Source organism: Durio zibethinus, unplaced genomic scaffold, assembly GCF_047325235.1.
Source record: "Durio zibethinus cultivar Kanyao isolate XHJ-2024 unplaced genomic scaffold, ASM4732523v1 HiC_scaffold_316, whole genome shotgun sequence".
Lineage (NCBI taxonomy): Eukaryota > Viridiplantae > Streptophyta > Magnoliopsida > Malvales > Malvaceae > Durio > Durio zibethinus.
In genome coordinates this window covers 26,805-40,000 of record NW_028322939.1, presented here as the reverse complement: position 1 = coordinate 40,000, position 13,196 = coordinate 26,805, and the positions used below count along the sequence as shown (strand labels likewise).

Here is a 13,196-nt window from a genome sequence, read left to right as displayed (position 1 = left end):
CGGTCGGAATAGGCGGGTCAATTCCTTCCCTTAGAACCGTACTTGAGAGTTTCCTACCTCATACGGCTCGGCAGTCAATTCTTTTGGTGTCCCATTTTTTTACCCTACCATATATCCAATTGAATGAGATTTCTCATAGATCCTATCGATTTGTCTCGGGTTAACCAAAAGAGGTTAATTACATGAGTTTCAAACTTTAATTTGGATTAAATTAATAATGAGTTTTATCTTTTCTCCCACCTTCAGAAAAATAAAGCATAGGCGTTTCGGGATTATCGTCCGTTAGATTTTTCTGAAAGGTAACTATCTCGGTTTCATATCATATATAAATTTATATAGAATCCTTGAAAAAGACTTCTTCCTCATAAAAAAGACTTACTGTCTTTGGGATCTGATGCTACACCGCTGCTCAATAACTTAGGGGATCGGCTCTATTACATAAGTTGATTCCTAATTTTTATCTCATATCATGACATAAATAAGCAGTTCTTATTTATTTTTATTGTATCGGCCCAAAACCTCGCTAATTGATCTTTACGGTGCTTCCTCTATCAATTAGATCCTTTATCCATAGAATAAAGTATCTAGGCATATATATTTCTTCATATTTTGACTTCTATGAAGTTTCTTTTTTTTTTTTCTTTTTTTGTTACAGCTGATAAAAATCGTTTTTTGGACGATGCAATATGTAGAAAGCCTATTTTATTTACTAGCGTATTTATTTACTAGCGTATTTGCTCTTTCTTTCCTTTTTTTTTTTATTTCTATAGTGGAGATAGTCGCACGTAATGACAGATCACAGCCATATTATTAAAAGCTTGTGGTAAGAACGGGTTTCGTTCTAGTGCTCGAAAATAATATTCTAAAGCTTTTGTATGTTCTCCGTTACTTGTGTGGATAAGGCCTATGTTATAGAGTATATAACTTCGATCATAGGGATCAATTTCTAGTCGCATAGCTTCATAATAATTCTGTAAGGCTTCCGCATAATTTCCTTCGGATTGAGCCGACATCCGTTACGGTCGTCATTCGATTCAACGAATTCTCCGTTCCAAAACCGTACGTGAGATTTTCACCTCATACGGCTCCTCCTTTATGTGCATAATGAGAATAATCCATGGAATTAAAAAAAAGGTCGAAATATTGTCATTATGAACTGAGCGGGGCTAATGTTTTTACAAGAAATCTCTAGCCAACCCTCTTGCAAAAGATCTTTTCTTACCATCAAGCGTGTTCGTACTAGATAAATAAAGTAAACTCCAACAATTTCTTTGTTCTCAACGCTCCTTAATTTCCAGGAATTAGTCACTTCAACAATCTTCGATGGTTATATGGGTATCCAAAGTACGAACAAGATGGATGTTTGTTGTCCCAACCATTTCTCTTAGTTCCGATCCCGATAAGGAAAGGGAATCCTTTATAACAATAACAAAGTTTTCGTGTTGTTGATTCCTAGATGTAGTGCTTCTTCCTCTATGCCGCCTATTGGTACTAGTGTAGTAGGGTTGACCCACAATACAGACCCATAGGTGTAACCTTTCGCTCAATACTCGAATCAACAATTGAAGCATCTGAGGTTGCATTAATCGGGGATACACGACAGAAGGAATTGCTTTATTTATAAACTTCACCTTCAACAAGCGTAGATTTCTTTTTTTTTTTCAATAGTCTTTTTTTTTTTTTTTCTATTCCGAATCATGTGTCTTTTTCCTAAGACTAAGAGCGGTAAAATAAAAATAAAAAAAAAAATATATATAAAATAATTAAAATATATAAAATAATTATAATTATATAATAATAATCAAATCGCACCATCTCTGTAATAAGTAAATGCCTCTTTTTCTCCTGAAGTTGTCGGAATTATTCGTAATAAGATATTGGCTACGATTGAAAAGGTCTTATCAATAAAATTTCCATTTATCCGCGATCTAGGCATAGGTAGCAATCCATTCTATAACTCTTTTCATTACCCCTTCGTGAGAAAAAAAAAAGGATCTCACAAACAAAGGAAGCGTACAGTACGAAATAACATAAAAGCAGACCCATTCCATAAAAAAAAAAAAAAAAAAGATATAGCCCTCTACTTTACTTCAATTTTTTTGGCAGGAATCAAGAAAAAAAAAAAAAAAGAAATATTTGAATCCTATTTTATTTCATCCAAATTTATTAGTATAAGAATTTATTAGTATAAGAATAAAATATAAAAAGAAAAAAGAATTATTACGATTTCATCGAAGTTGAAGAATCAAAAAATTTATCCTACGGATTAGGATAGATTAGCAAAATTAGAGAAGTTTTGATTAAATTATGATAAAAAGAGGAAAAATAATCGAATAATCGTTCTATGATGAAAATAAAATAACTGCCCTTTTTTGTGTTTTGTGCATAGCAGGTATACAACATATAATCAAATATAAAAATCCCTTAGAGGATTTATGAATTTGTAATAGATTTACAGAGTAAGAGGTTGTTGTTGAGAGATCTAAAACTGGAAAAGAATTTTAGAATTCTTATAGAAATGGGGAATTAGAGTCTAAAGAGAATTATGAACTAAAAATATCCATTAAGCATAGTCTAAAAAAAAAAAACCAATCGATTGATTTGATTCGTTTCAATTCATTGATTTAATCCAGTCCGGTAGAAATATCAGAAAAAAGATGGGAGTGCCTTTTTCGCAAACATGAATAGATATATATGGTATATGTTTATCGTATTATATTATTTATTTTTAACAGCCCCCTCACAAAAAAATTTCTTCGAGTCGGGAGGCTAAAGAAAAAGTGCTGAAAAAAGTGATGAAAAGTTTTCTATTTTTATAGCTAGTTTTCTAGTTAGAATTGATATTGTTCGTACCTCTCGAACAATCTAATATGAATAACTCGCTATTCGCTCGGGTTATCGGCCATAATAATTATGTAGGAGAGATGGCCGAGTGGTTCAAGGCGTAGCATTGGAACTGCTATGTAGACTTTTGTTTACCGAGGGTTCGAATCCCTCTCTTTCCGCACCTTCACCTAATTCGCCAATGTAACTGACTACAATGTATCAAATCAAATAAGAACAGATACTAAAGAGTTAGACCCTTCTTTGATATAGATTCTCTATTCCCAATTTCTTTTTAATACGGAATACGTAAAATAGCGTACAGGGGATGAAAATCTACCTACGGATCTATCATACATGAATAGGAGAAAAATAAAATTTCCGAATCAAATCCCTTACCCTGTCTTCCTTTACTTAACCTTAACTCAGGTGAAAAGGGAGCAGAACCCTTGTTTTGTTATTTTAGTTAGGTTTAAGTCTGACGAGAATAATATTCTACGACAAGCAATTCATTTATTTTCAAACCGACCCATTTCCTATCTATTATTTGATTGACTAATCCTTTATATTGTAATGTGTGAAGGGTCAAATGCTTTGGTAATTCCTCATGGGTGGATGAATCAAGATAATTTTGAATCAGAGTTCTAGATTTTTGTTCATCCCTCGCTGAAATAATATCTCGGGGTTTGCAGCGATAACTTGGTATATCTACTGTACGACCATTAACTAAAATATGTCTATGGTTAACTAATTGGCGGGCTTGAGGAATAGTTGAAGCCATACCTAATCGAAAAAGGATGTTATCCAAACGCATTTCAAGTAATTGTAGTAAAACCTGACCTGTTGACCCTTTTGCTTTTCTGGCAATACGAACGTATTTAAGTAATTGTCGTTCTGTAAGGCCATAATGAAAACGCAATTTTTGTTTTTCTTCTAAACGAATACGATATTGAGATTTTTTACCGGAGCGCGATCGGTTTCTAAGATCGCTTCCGGCTCTAGGACTTTTACTAGTTAGTCCCGGTAAAGCCCCCAGACGGCGTATTTTTTTGAAACGAGGCCCTCGGTAACGCGACATAAAGACTCCTTATTAATTTGAATTTTATTGAAATTTCATAAACCTAAATTAAAACTGAACTAAATGAAGCGAAATCGACTGAAGGATTGTACTACAAATATTAATGAGATGAATTGGATCAATATCCATACTTTTTTGTATTGTATATAATGTATATTGTATATAATGTATACAAAAAATAGAAATTAAAATAAAATATATATAATATATAAATATATTAAATATAAAATATATATTAAATATAAAATATAAAAATTAAAATCTAAAAATTAAACCAAAAAAAGTTTCCTTTTTTTTTTTCTTGATTTATTCTGCAAAGATCTAACTCCTCCAATTTTATTCCTAATTGAAAGTTTCTACGACATAATAAACGGATCGTTGACCTTTGGAAAGAAAAGGGGAAAAAGCTTTTTCAATGTTCTTTGATTTCAAAAAAACATTATCAATCATGTAAAAAAGTAAAAAAGCAAACAAATAGAGAAAGCCGGCTATCGGAATCGAACCGATGACCATCGCATTACAAATGCGATGCTCTAACCTCTGAGCTAAGCGGGCTCAAATAATAGAAATTTTGTATCCATAGGAATTCAGCAAACTATTACGATCTTATCTATTAACTATCTATTAGTTATTCATAATTACTATGAATTATTAATATGAATTATAGACTAGAATTTAGAAAAACTAGAATTTTAAATTTTAAATGCCATATTTATGCCATACATAATTTATGCCATATTTAATATAATCATATTTAATATAATGATATATAATAATATATAATAATATATAATAATGGTAGATTCAATCTAATATTCAATCTAATATTGATAGAATATAATAATTAAGAATAGAATAATATAATTCTATTTGATTATATTTTAATCATTCTATTTGATTATATTTTAATCATATTAAAAATGATATTTTAATTTAATCATATTTTAATTTAATCATATTAATATTTAATAACATTATATTTAATAATATTAAATTATAATAATATTATTATAATTTAATTCTAATTTTATTATAATTATAAAAATTATAAAAATAAATTATAAATATATTTATAATTTTTATAATTATTTATTATTTATCTCTATATTATATATTTTTATTTTATATTTATTTTATTATATGTTATCTTTATTCTATTAGTCTATTCTATTTAGTATTCTATTCTATTTAGTATTATATTCTATTTAGTATTATATATATAATTTAGTATTATATATATATTAGTATAATATTAGTATACTAAGTATAATATTACTATATTTTTTATTTTATATTTTTAGTATTTTTTAGTATATTTTTAGTATATTTTACATTTAAATTATATATAATTTTTTTTTTTTATATAGATATAGATATAGATTTAATTTAATAGATAGATTTAATTTTAATATAGATAGATAGATTTAATATAGATTTAATTTATTTATATTTAATATTTATTTATATTTAATATAGATTTAATATATATTTAATTTATTTATATTTAGTTTAGAATTATAAATAGAGTCTAATAATTAGATAATTATAGTGAAAATATTTTTATGCATTTATATATAATTTATATTTATATATAATTTATATATATATTATCATTATATAAATGATACGTTATAAGTCTAAATAATTAGAATGAAACTTTGTTTTTTAGACTAACTAATTCGAATTATCTTCGAAGTCGAAATAGAAATGAATGGAATAATTAGTTCTAGCTATTATGCTATTATACTAGAAAATAAATAATTAATAATGAATAAATTTTAAAATGAATAAATTTTAATAATGAATAAATTCAATTTTCATTTTTATTTTTATTTTTTTAGTTATCTTATTATGGTTATATAGGATAGTCTAATAAAAGAATAAGAATAAAAATAAAATTAAAGAAAAAAGAAAAGATGCAACCCATAGAAATGAAATCCAGATCATAATGAGAGATGAGAGACTCCTTTCTTTTGTTTTCATTCATAAAGGCGGAAGCTAAGACGAAAAAAAAAAAAAAAATCGACCGTTCGAGTAAATTGCCTGAGAAAACTGAGAGTAAGGGGGGCATATATATGTTATGGAATATCCATCTATATTGAATTGCGAATACAGAAATGATAAAATATTTTCTGATTGGACCAAATAAATACGGGTCTCCGATAGAGACGAAAGAAGATAAACAAACAAGAAATAAAATAGGTAAAGACCCTTCGATATAAGAATCAGTATCTATATCTACTAAATTCAATACTAAATTCAACGGTTTTCGCATAAAAAGAAAGAAAATAAATAAATGAAAGAAAGGGGAAAGGAAGGGAAGGAGAAAGGGGGAAGGAAGTGCATCCTAATGAGATCCTAATCTCAAGACACAAAGGGGATATGGCGAAATTGGTAGACGCTACGGACTTAATTGGATTGGATTGAGCCTTGGTATGGAAACCTACTAAGTGATAACTTTCAAATTCAGAGAAACCCCGGAATGAAAAATGGGCAATCCTGAGCCAAATCCTATTATTTTACGAAAATAAACAAAGGTTCAACAAGCGAGAATAATAAAAAAGGGATAGGTGCAGAGACTCAATGGAAGCTATTCTAACAAATGGGGTTGACTGTTGGTAAAGGAATCCTTATATCGAAACTCCAGAAAGGATGCAAGATATACCTATATAAAATATAAAATAAATAGGTATACTAATGAAAAACCAAAAAAGACGACTCGAACCCGTATTTTTTTTATTTATATGCAAAATCAATTTATATGAAAAATAAAAAGAATTGTTGTGAATCGATTCCAAGTTGAAGAAAGAATCGAATAGAATATTCATTAATCAAATCATTCACTCCATAGTCTGATAAATCTTTTGAAAAACTGATTAATCGGACGAGAATAAAGATAGAGTCCCGTTCTACATGTCAATATCAATACCGACAACAATGAAATTTATAGTAAGAGGAAAATCCGTCGACTTTAAAAATCGTGAGGGTTCAAGTCCCTCTATCCCCAACCCCAAAAAGCCCGTTTGCTATCTATTTATTTTATCCTACCCTTTTTGTTAGTGGTTCAAAGTTCCTTATGTTTCTCATTCATCCTATTCTTTTCCATTTTACAAGCGTATCCTAGCAGAATTTTGTTCTCTTATCACAAGTCTTGTGATATGATATATTGTGATATATATATGATATACGTACAAATCAACACCCTTGAGCAAGGAATACCTATTTGAATGATTCATAATCCATATCATTACTCATACTGAAATTTACAAAGTCTTCCTTTTAAAGATCCAAGAAATTCCCCTTTTAATTTAATACTTTTTCGTTTTTTTTTTTGTTTTCATTTTTAAGTGACATAGACCCAAGTCATCTAGTATTATGAGGATAATGCGTCGGTAATGGTCGGGATAGCTCAGTTGGTAGAGCAGAGGACTGAAAATCCTCGTGTCACCAGTTCAAATCTGGTTCTCGGCGTATGATTAATTTGTATGAGTATCTACTCTACAAATTAATTGATATAGATCGACATAATACATACTTATCTAGCTAGCTATCTGGAAGTAAACCCTCTCTTTATTTATTTTTTTTTTTTTTTTTGTTTCTATTTTTTAGATGAGCAAAGAGTCTATTATAATTATAATGTAGTCAAAAAAAATAAATAATGTAGTAAAAGAAAAAAATTTCATTATCTTTCCTCTTCTTTTTTATTTGTTCACGCTGTGGCTCCTCACATTCAAAAAGAATGTTAATACTTCATACATATTTAATTAAAAAAAAAGATTAAAATAGTTGGTTGAAAGGCCCAACCAAAAGTCTGGTCTAGAGGAGTTCAAGGATAGAAATAACCAAGACTCATCTCAGCTACAGTACAAATAGAATCCGATTCCCTTTCATTTATTTATTTGTATTCTCTTTCATATTCCATTTCTTCATTCCTTTCTATGTGACTCTCTAGAGTTCATCTAAGTGATGTGCGCGATACAAAGTTCACGGTATAGAACCCTTGTTGTTCATCCTATTGTCTCGGCTCGTCCGAAATAAAATAAAAAGGTATCTTCAAAAATCGAGAATTTCAATGATGTATTGTCTTTTATTTCTTTTTATTTATTAGCCTATCCATAAGAATACGAATGAAACCTCAATTCCTCCGTTTGAGCTAGAAGAGAATGTACAAATATTCCTTGAATATTTGAAGTTGTAATTAGTTTCTTATCATTCAATGAGCGTCTTGTATTTCATAAAAATTGGGGGCAATGTAATCCTTACGTAAAGGCCACCCTATCCAACTTTCGGGCATTAAGATACGTTTCAGTCGTGGATGATTCTCATAAGAGATTCCCAACATGTCATAAGATTCTCGTTCTTGAAAATCCGCACTTTTCCAAACCCAGAAAACAGACGGAATTCTAGGGTTACTCCTTGGAGCAAATACTTTTATACATACTTCTTCCGGTTGATCTACACCATACTCTATTCTCGTAAGATGATACACACTGGCTAACAGTCCGCCTGGTGCTACATCATAAGCACATTGGGAACGTAGATAATTGTAACCATATACATATAAAATAACAGCAATGGAATGCCAATCCTCGGGCTTTATTTGTAAAGTCTCTATTCCTTGGTAATCGAAGCCCAAAGATCTATGAACTAGCCCGTGTTTGACTAGCCAAACAGACAAACGGCCCTGCATCTTTTTTATCTCTCCCGCACTTTTCTTTTTTATTTGTAATTTGTATAAGATAAGTATTTCACATTTACGATGAAATCGAATTTATGAAGATTAATTCGTTGTTTGTTATTCTGTTTCTGAATCCTACCTAATTCACTAATTCGTGGGAAGATATTGAACTTTTGTAGTTGAAAAATGTTTCAGGAGGAATCTCTGAAGTAGATGGTGGTTGATAGAGTAATCCTTGATTATAATTTCCAGTATGAGTACTGCGTACAAGACAAAACTTGTGATTGGTAGTAAAACACCGATCCCCCTGTTGAGATCTAATTCGATCTTCATAGATTTCGCGAGATATTTTCTTACGAAGTTTTGTTATAGCATCTATAACTGCCTCGGGTTTAGGGGGACAGCCCGGCAAATAGACATCCACAGGAATTAGCTTATCGACTCCCCGAACAGTACTATAAGAATCAGTACTGAACATCCCTCCTGTAATTGTACACGCGCCCATAGCAATAACATATTTAGGTTCGGGCATTTGTTCATATAATCTCACTAAAGAGGGAGCCATTTTCATTGTTACTGTTCCAGCTGTTAAAATTAGGTCCGCTTGTCTAGGACTCGATCTTGGGACCAGCCCATAACGATCAAAGTCGAATCGTGAGCCTATTAATGAAGCAAATTCAATGAAGCAACAACTGGTACCATAAAGAAGCGGCCATAAACTGGAGAGTCTTGACCAATTTGAAAGATCATTTAATGTAGTTGAAATAACTGAGTTTTGGGTTGTTCGATCAAGTAAGGGAAATTCAATGGAATTCATACTCAATGTTATTATTATTTTTACTTTTTTCTTTCTTTTTATTATCTGAATATTCAGGAACTAAGACCATTCCAATGCTCCTTTTCGCCATGCATAAACTGAACCAACAATTAGGATAAGCACGAAAATTAAAGCTTCTATGAATACGGGTACCCCCAATACATCGAAACTCATTGCCCATGGATAAAGAAAAACCGTTTCAACATCAAAAACAACAAAAACTAGAGCAAACATATAATAACGGATTCGAAATTGTAACCAAGCATCGCCCATTGGTTCTATACCCGATTCATAACTAGAAAGTTTTTCTGGACCCTTTCTAATCGGGGCTAAAACTCCAGAAATTAGAAATGCCAAAATAGGAATAGCACTTGATATTATTAGAAATGCCCAGAAAATATCATATTCGTAAAGCAGAAACATAGACGAACTCCTATGAATGTGAAAAATAGACCGGATTAGTCGATTCGACCTGGAATTCATTGTCAAGTCATCCACAACTGTTTGTTTAGTCAAACCAACAATTCAGTTTGATCGAATCGTCTAGTTTCGTTTGTTTGCTGTTGCGTTTTAAGATTTATTGATTGGAATTAATCCTATTTACATTTCACTTATTTCGATTTAATTTCGATATAGTACTAATTTGTATTCGATATAGTACTAATTTGTATAGTAATAGTATAAATAGATATTTATACTATTACATTTATACTATTACATAGATATTTATACTATTACTATATAGTATAGTAGAATACTATACAAATCCAAAACAAGTAAAACTTTTTTGTTTTCACTTCATTTCGTATTTTTCTAAATAAAAGGAATTCTAATATATAACTAATATCTAATATGTATTAGAAATAAAAAAAAAAAAAAAAAACCTTTTCTCTTTTCTATTATCTTATTATCTATTATATATATAGAATATATATAGAATATAGAATAAATTTATATATATATTATATAGTATATTATATAGTTATATATAGAATATAGAATAAATTTATATATAGTTATATATAGAATACATTTTTTATTTTCTATCTATATTTTATAGATATTATATCTTTTTATAGATATTATCTATATATATATTATCTATATATATATATTTAATATATATTATATATATTTATGAGATTCTGTTGAAATGCGCTTTTGTTTTCAGTTTCTGAGCGATCTCCCTGTGAGCGAGCTTATGGGAATGATTTTAACCAAGCAACTGGAAGCGACCAGTTCCAATCAACAAAGAATACAATAATTAGGAAAAAAACTATACAACTTTTTTTATTTGTATTTGGATATTCTTTATTGTTTTAGTTTGCTTTAGTTTTAAGAATATTATTTTCATTTCATTTTTATTAATTTAATAAATATTTTTTTATTAATTTAATAAATATTTTAAATTAATAAAATATAAAAATTAATAAAATATAAAAATTAATAAAATATAAAAATTAATAAAATATAAAATAAAAATATAAAATATAGGGCTATACGGACTCGAACCGTAGACCTTCTCGGTAAAACAGATCGAACTGATTATTATCAAAATGATTCGACCTATTTCAAAGACCCAACATGCATTTTTTTGCATTGGGCTCTTTCATTAACTGATAGAAATATCAGTTAGTCTACCATATATATATTTTTTCTCTTAGAAAAAAAAGGAAGATGGTTCCATGTGCTCTGATTCATTACTGATACAGGAGCACTACCAAAGTGTTTCAAAGAAGGGAAAGTTTATCTTGACGTAGGTCTGCTTCTGGCCTAGATCAACCTAAGTTAAATGAAGTCTCTATCATCCTGATTAAAAAATCAAAGATGAAACTTCATACACCTTAAGATTCATAGGACGAAAAGAGAATTTTTGAGGTCCTTATACTCATTATGCCTAGCATTGAATAGACTGGGTATTCGCCCTATCAATATCTCAAATCAATGATAGGTTCGATTCGGATCCTGCTCCTGCCTAAACGGCACCCGAATCGAACCAAACCATTTGTCAGGCTATTGTTCTCTTGTTTTGTTCCTTCAAAGTAATGGAGTAAGACATCGATTTCTCAAAAGGATCAATTTTTTTTGATTGCATGATAGACTCCCCTGAAAAACATTGGCGCGCGTGTAAACGAGGTGCTCTACCTAACTGAGCTATAGCCCTTGTGTTTGTGATACATATTTTATCATATTATTTAGATAATTTCTTGTCAAGATGAATATTACATGATCCAACATCATAATCATACCTTTTTGGTCGGTTTGATTGGTATTGCTTAGAAGTAATATCGGATTTATAATCCATCGATGTGATAGGTCCCTTTTCTTTCTCTTTATGATTCCTTATGATAATAAATGACCTACTTAACTCAGTGGTTAGAGTATTGCTTTCATACGGCGGGAGTCATTGGTTCAAATCCAATAGTAGGTAGAACTTATTAGATACCATTGATCCCGGTGTCTAATAAGTTTTTCTACCCACCTTCTTTTATTGATTTTCTATCTTTTTCATCCTATTCTATTTCCGTTTTCAATTTTCAAATTTTTCGTTAGATCAAATTTCACTATTTCACTTTTGATTGTATTTGATTCTATTTAATCAGCAGAATAAAAATGGGATGTAGAAACGAAAGTTCTGTTTATACGGAAATTCTTTCGATTAACCAACTAGTTACGAAATCGCGTTGATAGCCTTTACTCGTGTCCTAGCCCATCTGAGAGCTAGATTTGCCTCAATTGTTTGCCTCTTGCCTTCAGCTTTCCTCAAGTTAGCTTCCGCTATTTCAAGAGCTTGCTGAGCTTCTTGTGGATCAATGTCACTACCCTTTTCCGCATCCTTTCCAAAAATAGTGATTTCATTATTGACTATTCTAGCAAAACCACCCATCAGAGCCATCGTTAACCATTGGTCGTTAAGGCGTATTCTCAAAATACCTATATCTACAACTGTGGCAATAGGCGCGTGATTTGGTAATACGCCAATTTGTCCGCTATTAGTAGATAAAATGATTTCTTTCACTTCTGAATCCCAAACAATTCGATTATGGGTGAGTACGCAAAGATTTAAGGTCATTTATTCAATTTGCTCTCCATTTCTAAGTTCGTAGCCTTCGCAGTAGCTTCATCGATGTTACCTACCAAATAAAAGGCCTGTTCAGGAAGACCGTCTAATTCTCCGGAAAGGATCAATTGAAATCCTCTAATTGTTTCTGCTAGGCCAACATATTTCCCCGGGGAACCAGTAAATACTTCCGCTACGAAAAAGGGTTGTGATAAGAAACGCTCAATTTTTCGCGCTCTTGCTACGGTTAAGCGATCCTCTTCGGACACTTCGTCCAACCCCAGGATAGCTATAATGTCCTGAAGTTCTTTGTAACGTTGTAAGGTTTGCTTAACCCTTTGCGCAGTTTCATAATGTTCCTTTCCAACGATTCGAGGTTGGAGCATAGTTGACGTTGAGTCTAAAGGATCTACCGCTGGATAGATACCTTTGGCAGCTAATCCTCTTGATAGTACGGTAGTAGCATCTAAATGCGCAAATGTTGTGGCAGGGGCAGGGTCGGTCAAATCATCCGCGGGTACATAAACTGCTTGAATAGAAGTTATGGATCCCTCCTTGGTAGAAGTAATTCTTTCTTGTAAAGAACCCATTTCGGTACTAAGGGTGGGTTGATAACCCACAGCGGAAGGCATTCTACCCAATAAGGCAGATACTTCGGATCCCGCTTGGACAAAACGGAAGATATTGTCTATAAATAGAAGTACGTTTTGTTTATTAACATCTCGGAAATATTCCGCCA

The 13,196-nt window shown here is 30.8% G+C and overlaps 3 non-coding genes across 3 annotated transcripts; 2 read left to right on the top strand and 1 right to left on the bottom strand.

The window, feature by feature from the left end:
• Positions 1–2,918: 2,918 nt before the first annotated feature.
• On the top strand, positions 2,919–3,005 carry TRNAS-GGA (transfer RNA serine (anticodon GGA)). The gene has a single exon. It is a non-coding gene; the product is annotated as a tRNA-Ser (tRNA).
• A 1,378-nt stretch (positions 3,006–4,383) lies between these two features.
• Positions 4,384–4,456, bottom strand: TRNAT-UGU (transfer RNA threonine (anticodon UGU)). The gene has a single exon. It is a non-coding gene; the product is annotated as a tRNA-Thr (tRNA).
• Positions 4,457–7,299: 2,843 nt separating this feature from the next.
• Positions 7,300–7,372, top strand: TRNAF-GAA (transfer RNA phenylalanine (anticodon GAA)). The gene has a single exon. It is a non-coding gene; the product is annotated as a tRNA-Phe (tRNA).
• Positions 7,373–13,196: the final 5,824 nt, after the last annotated feature.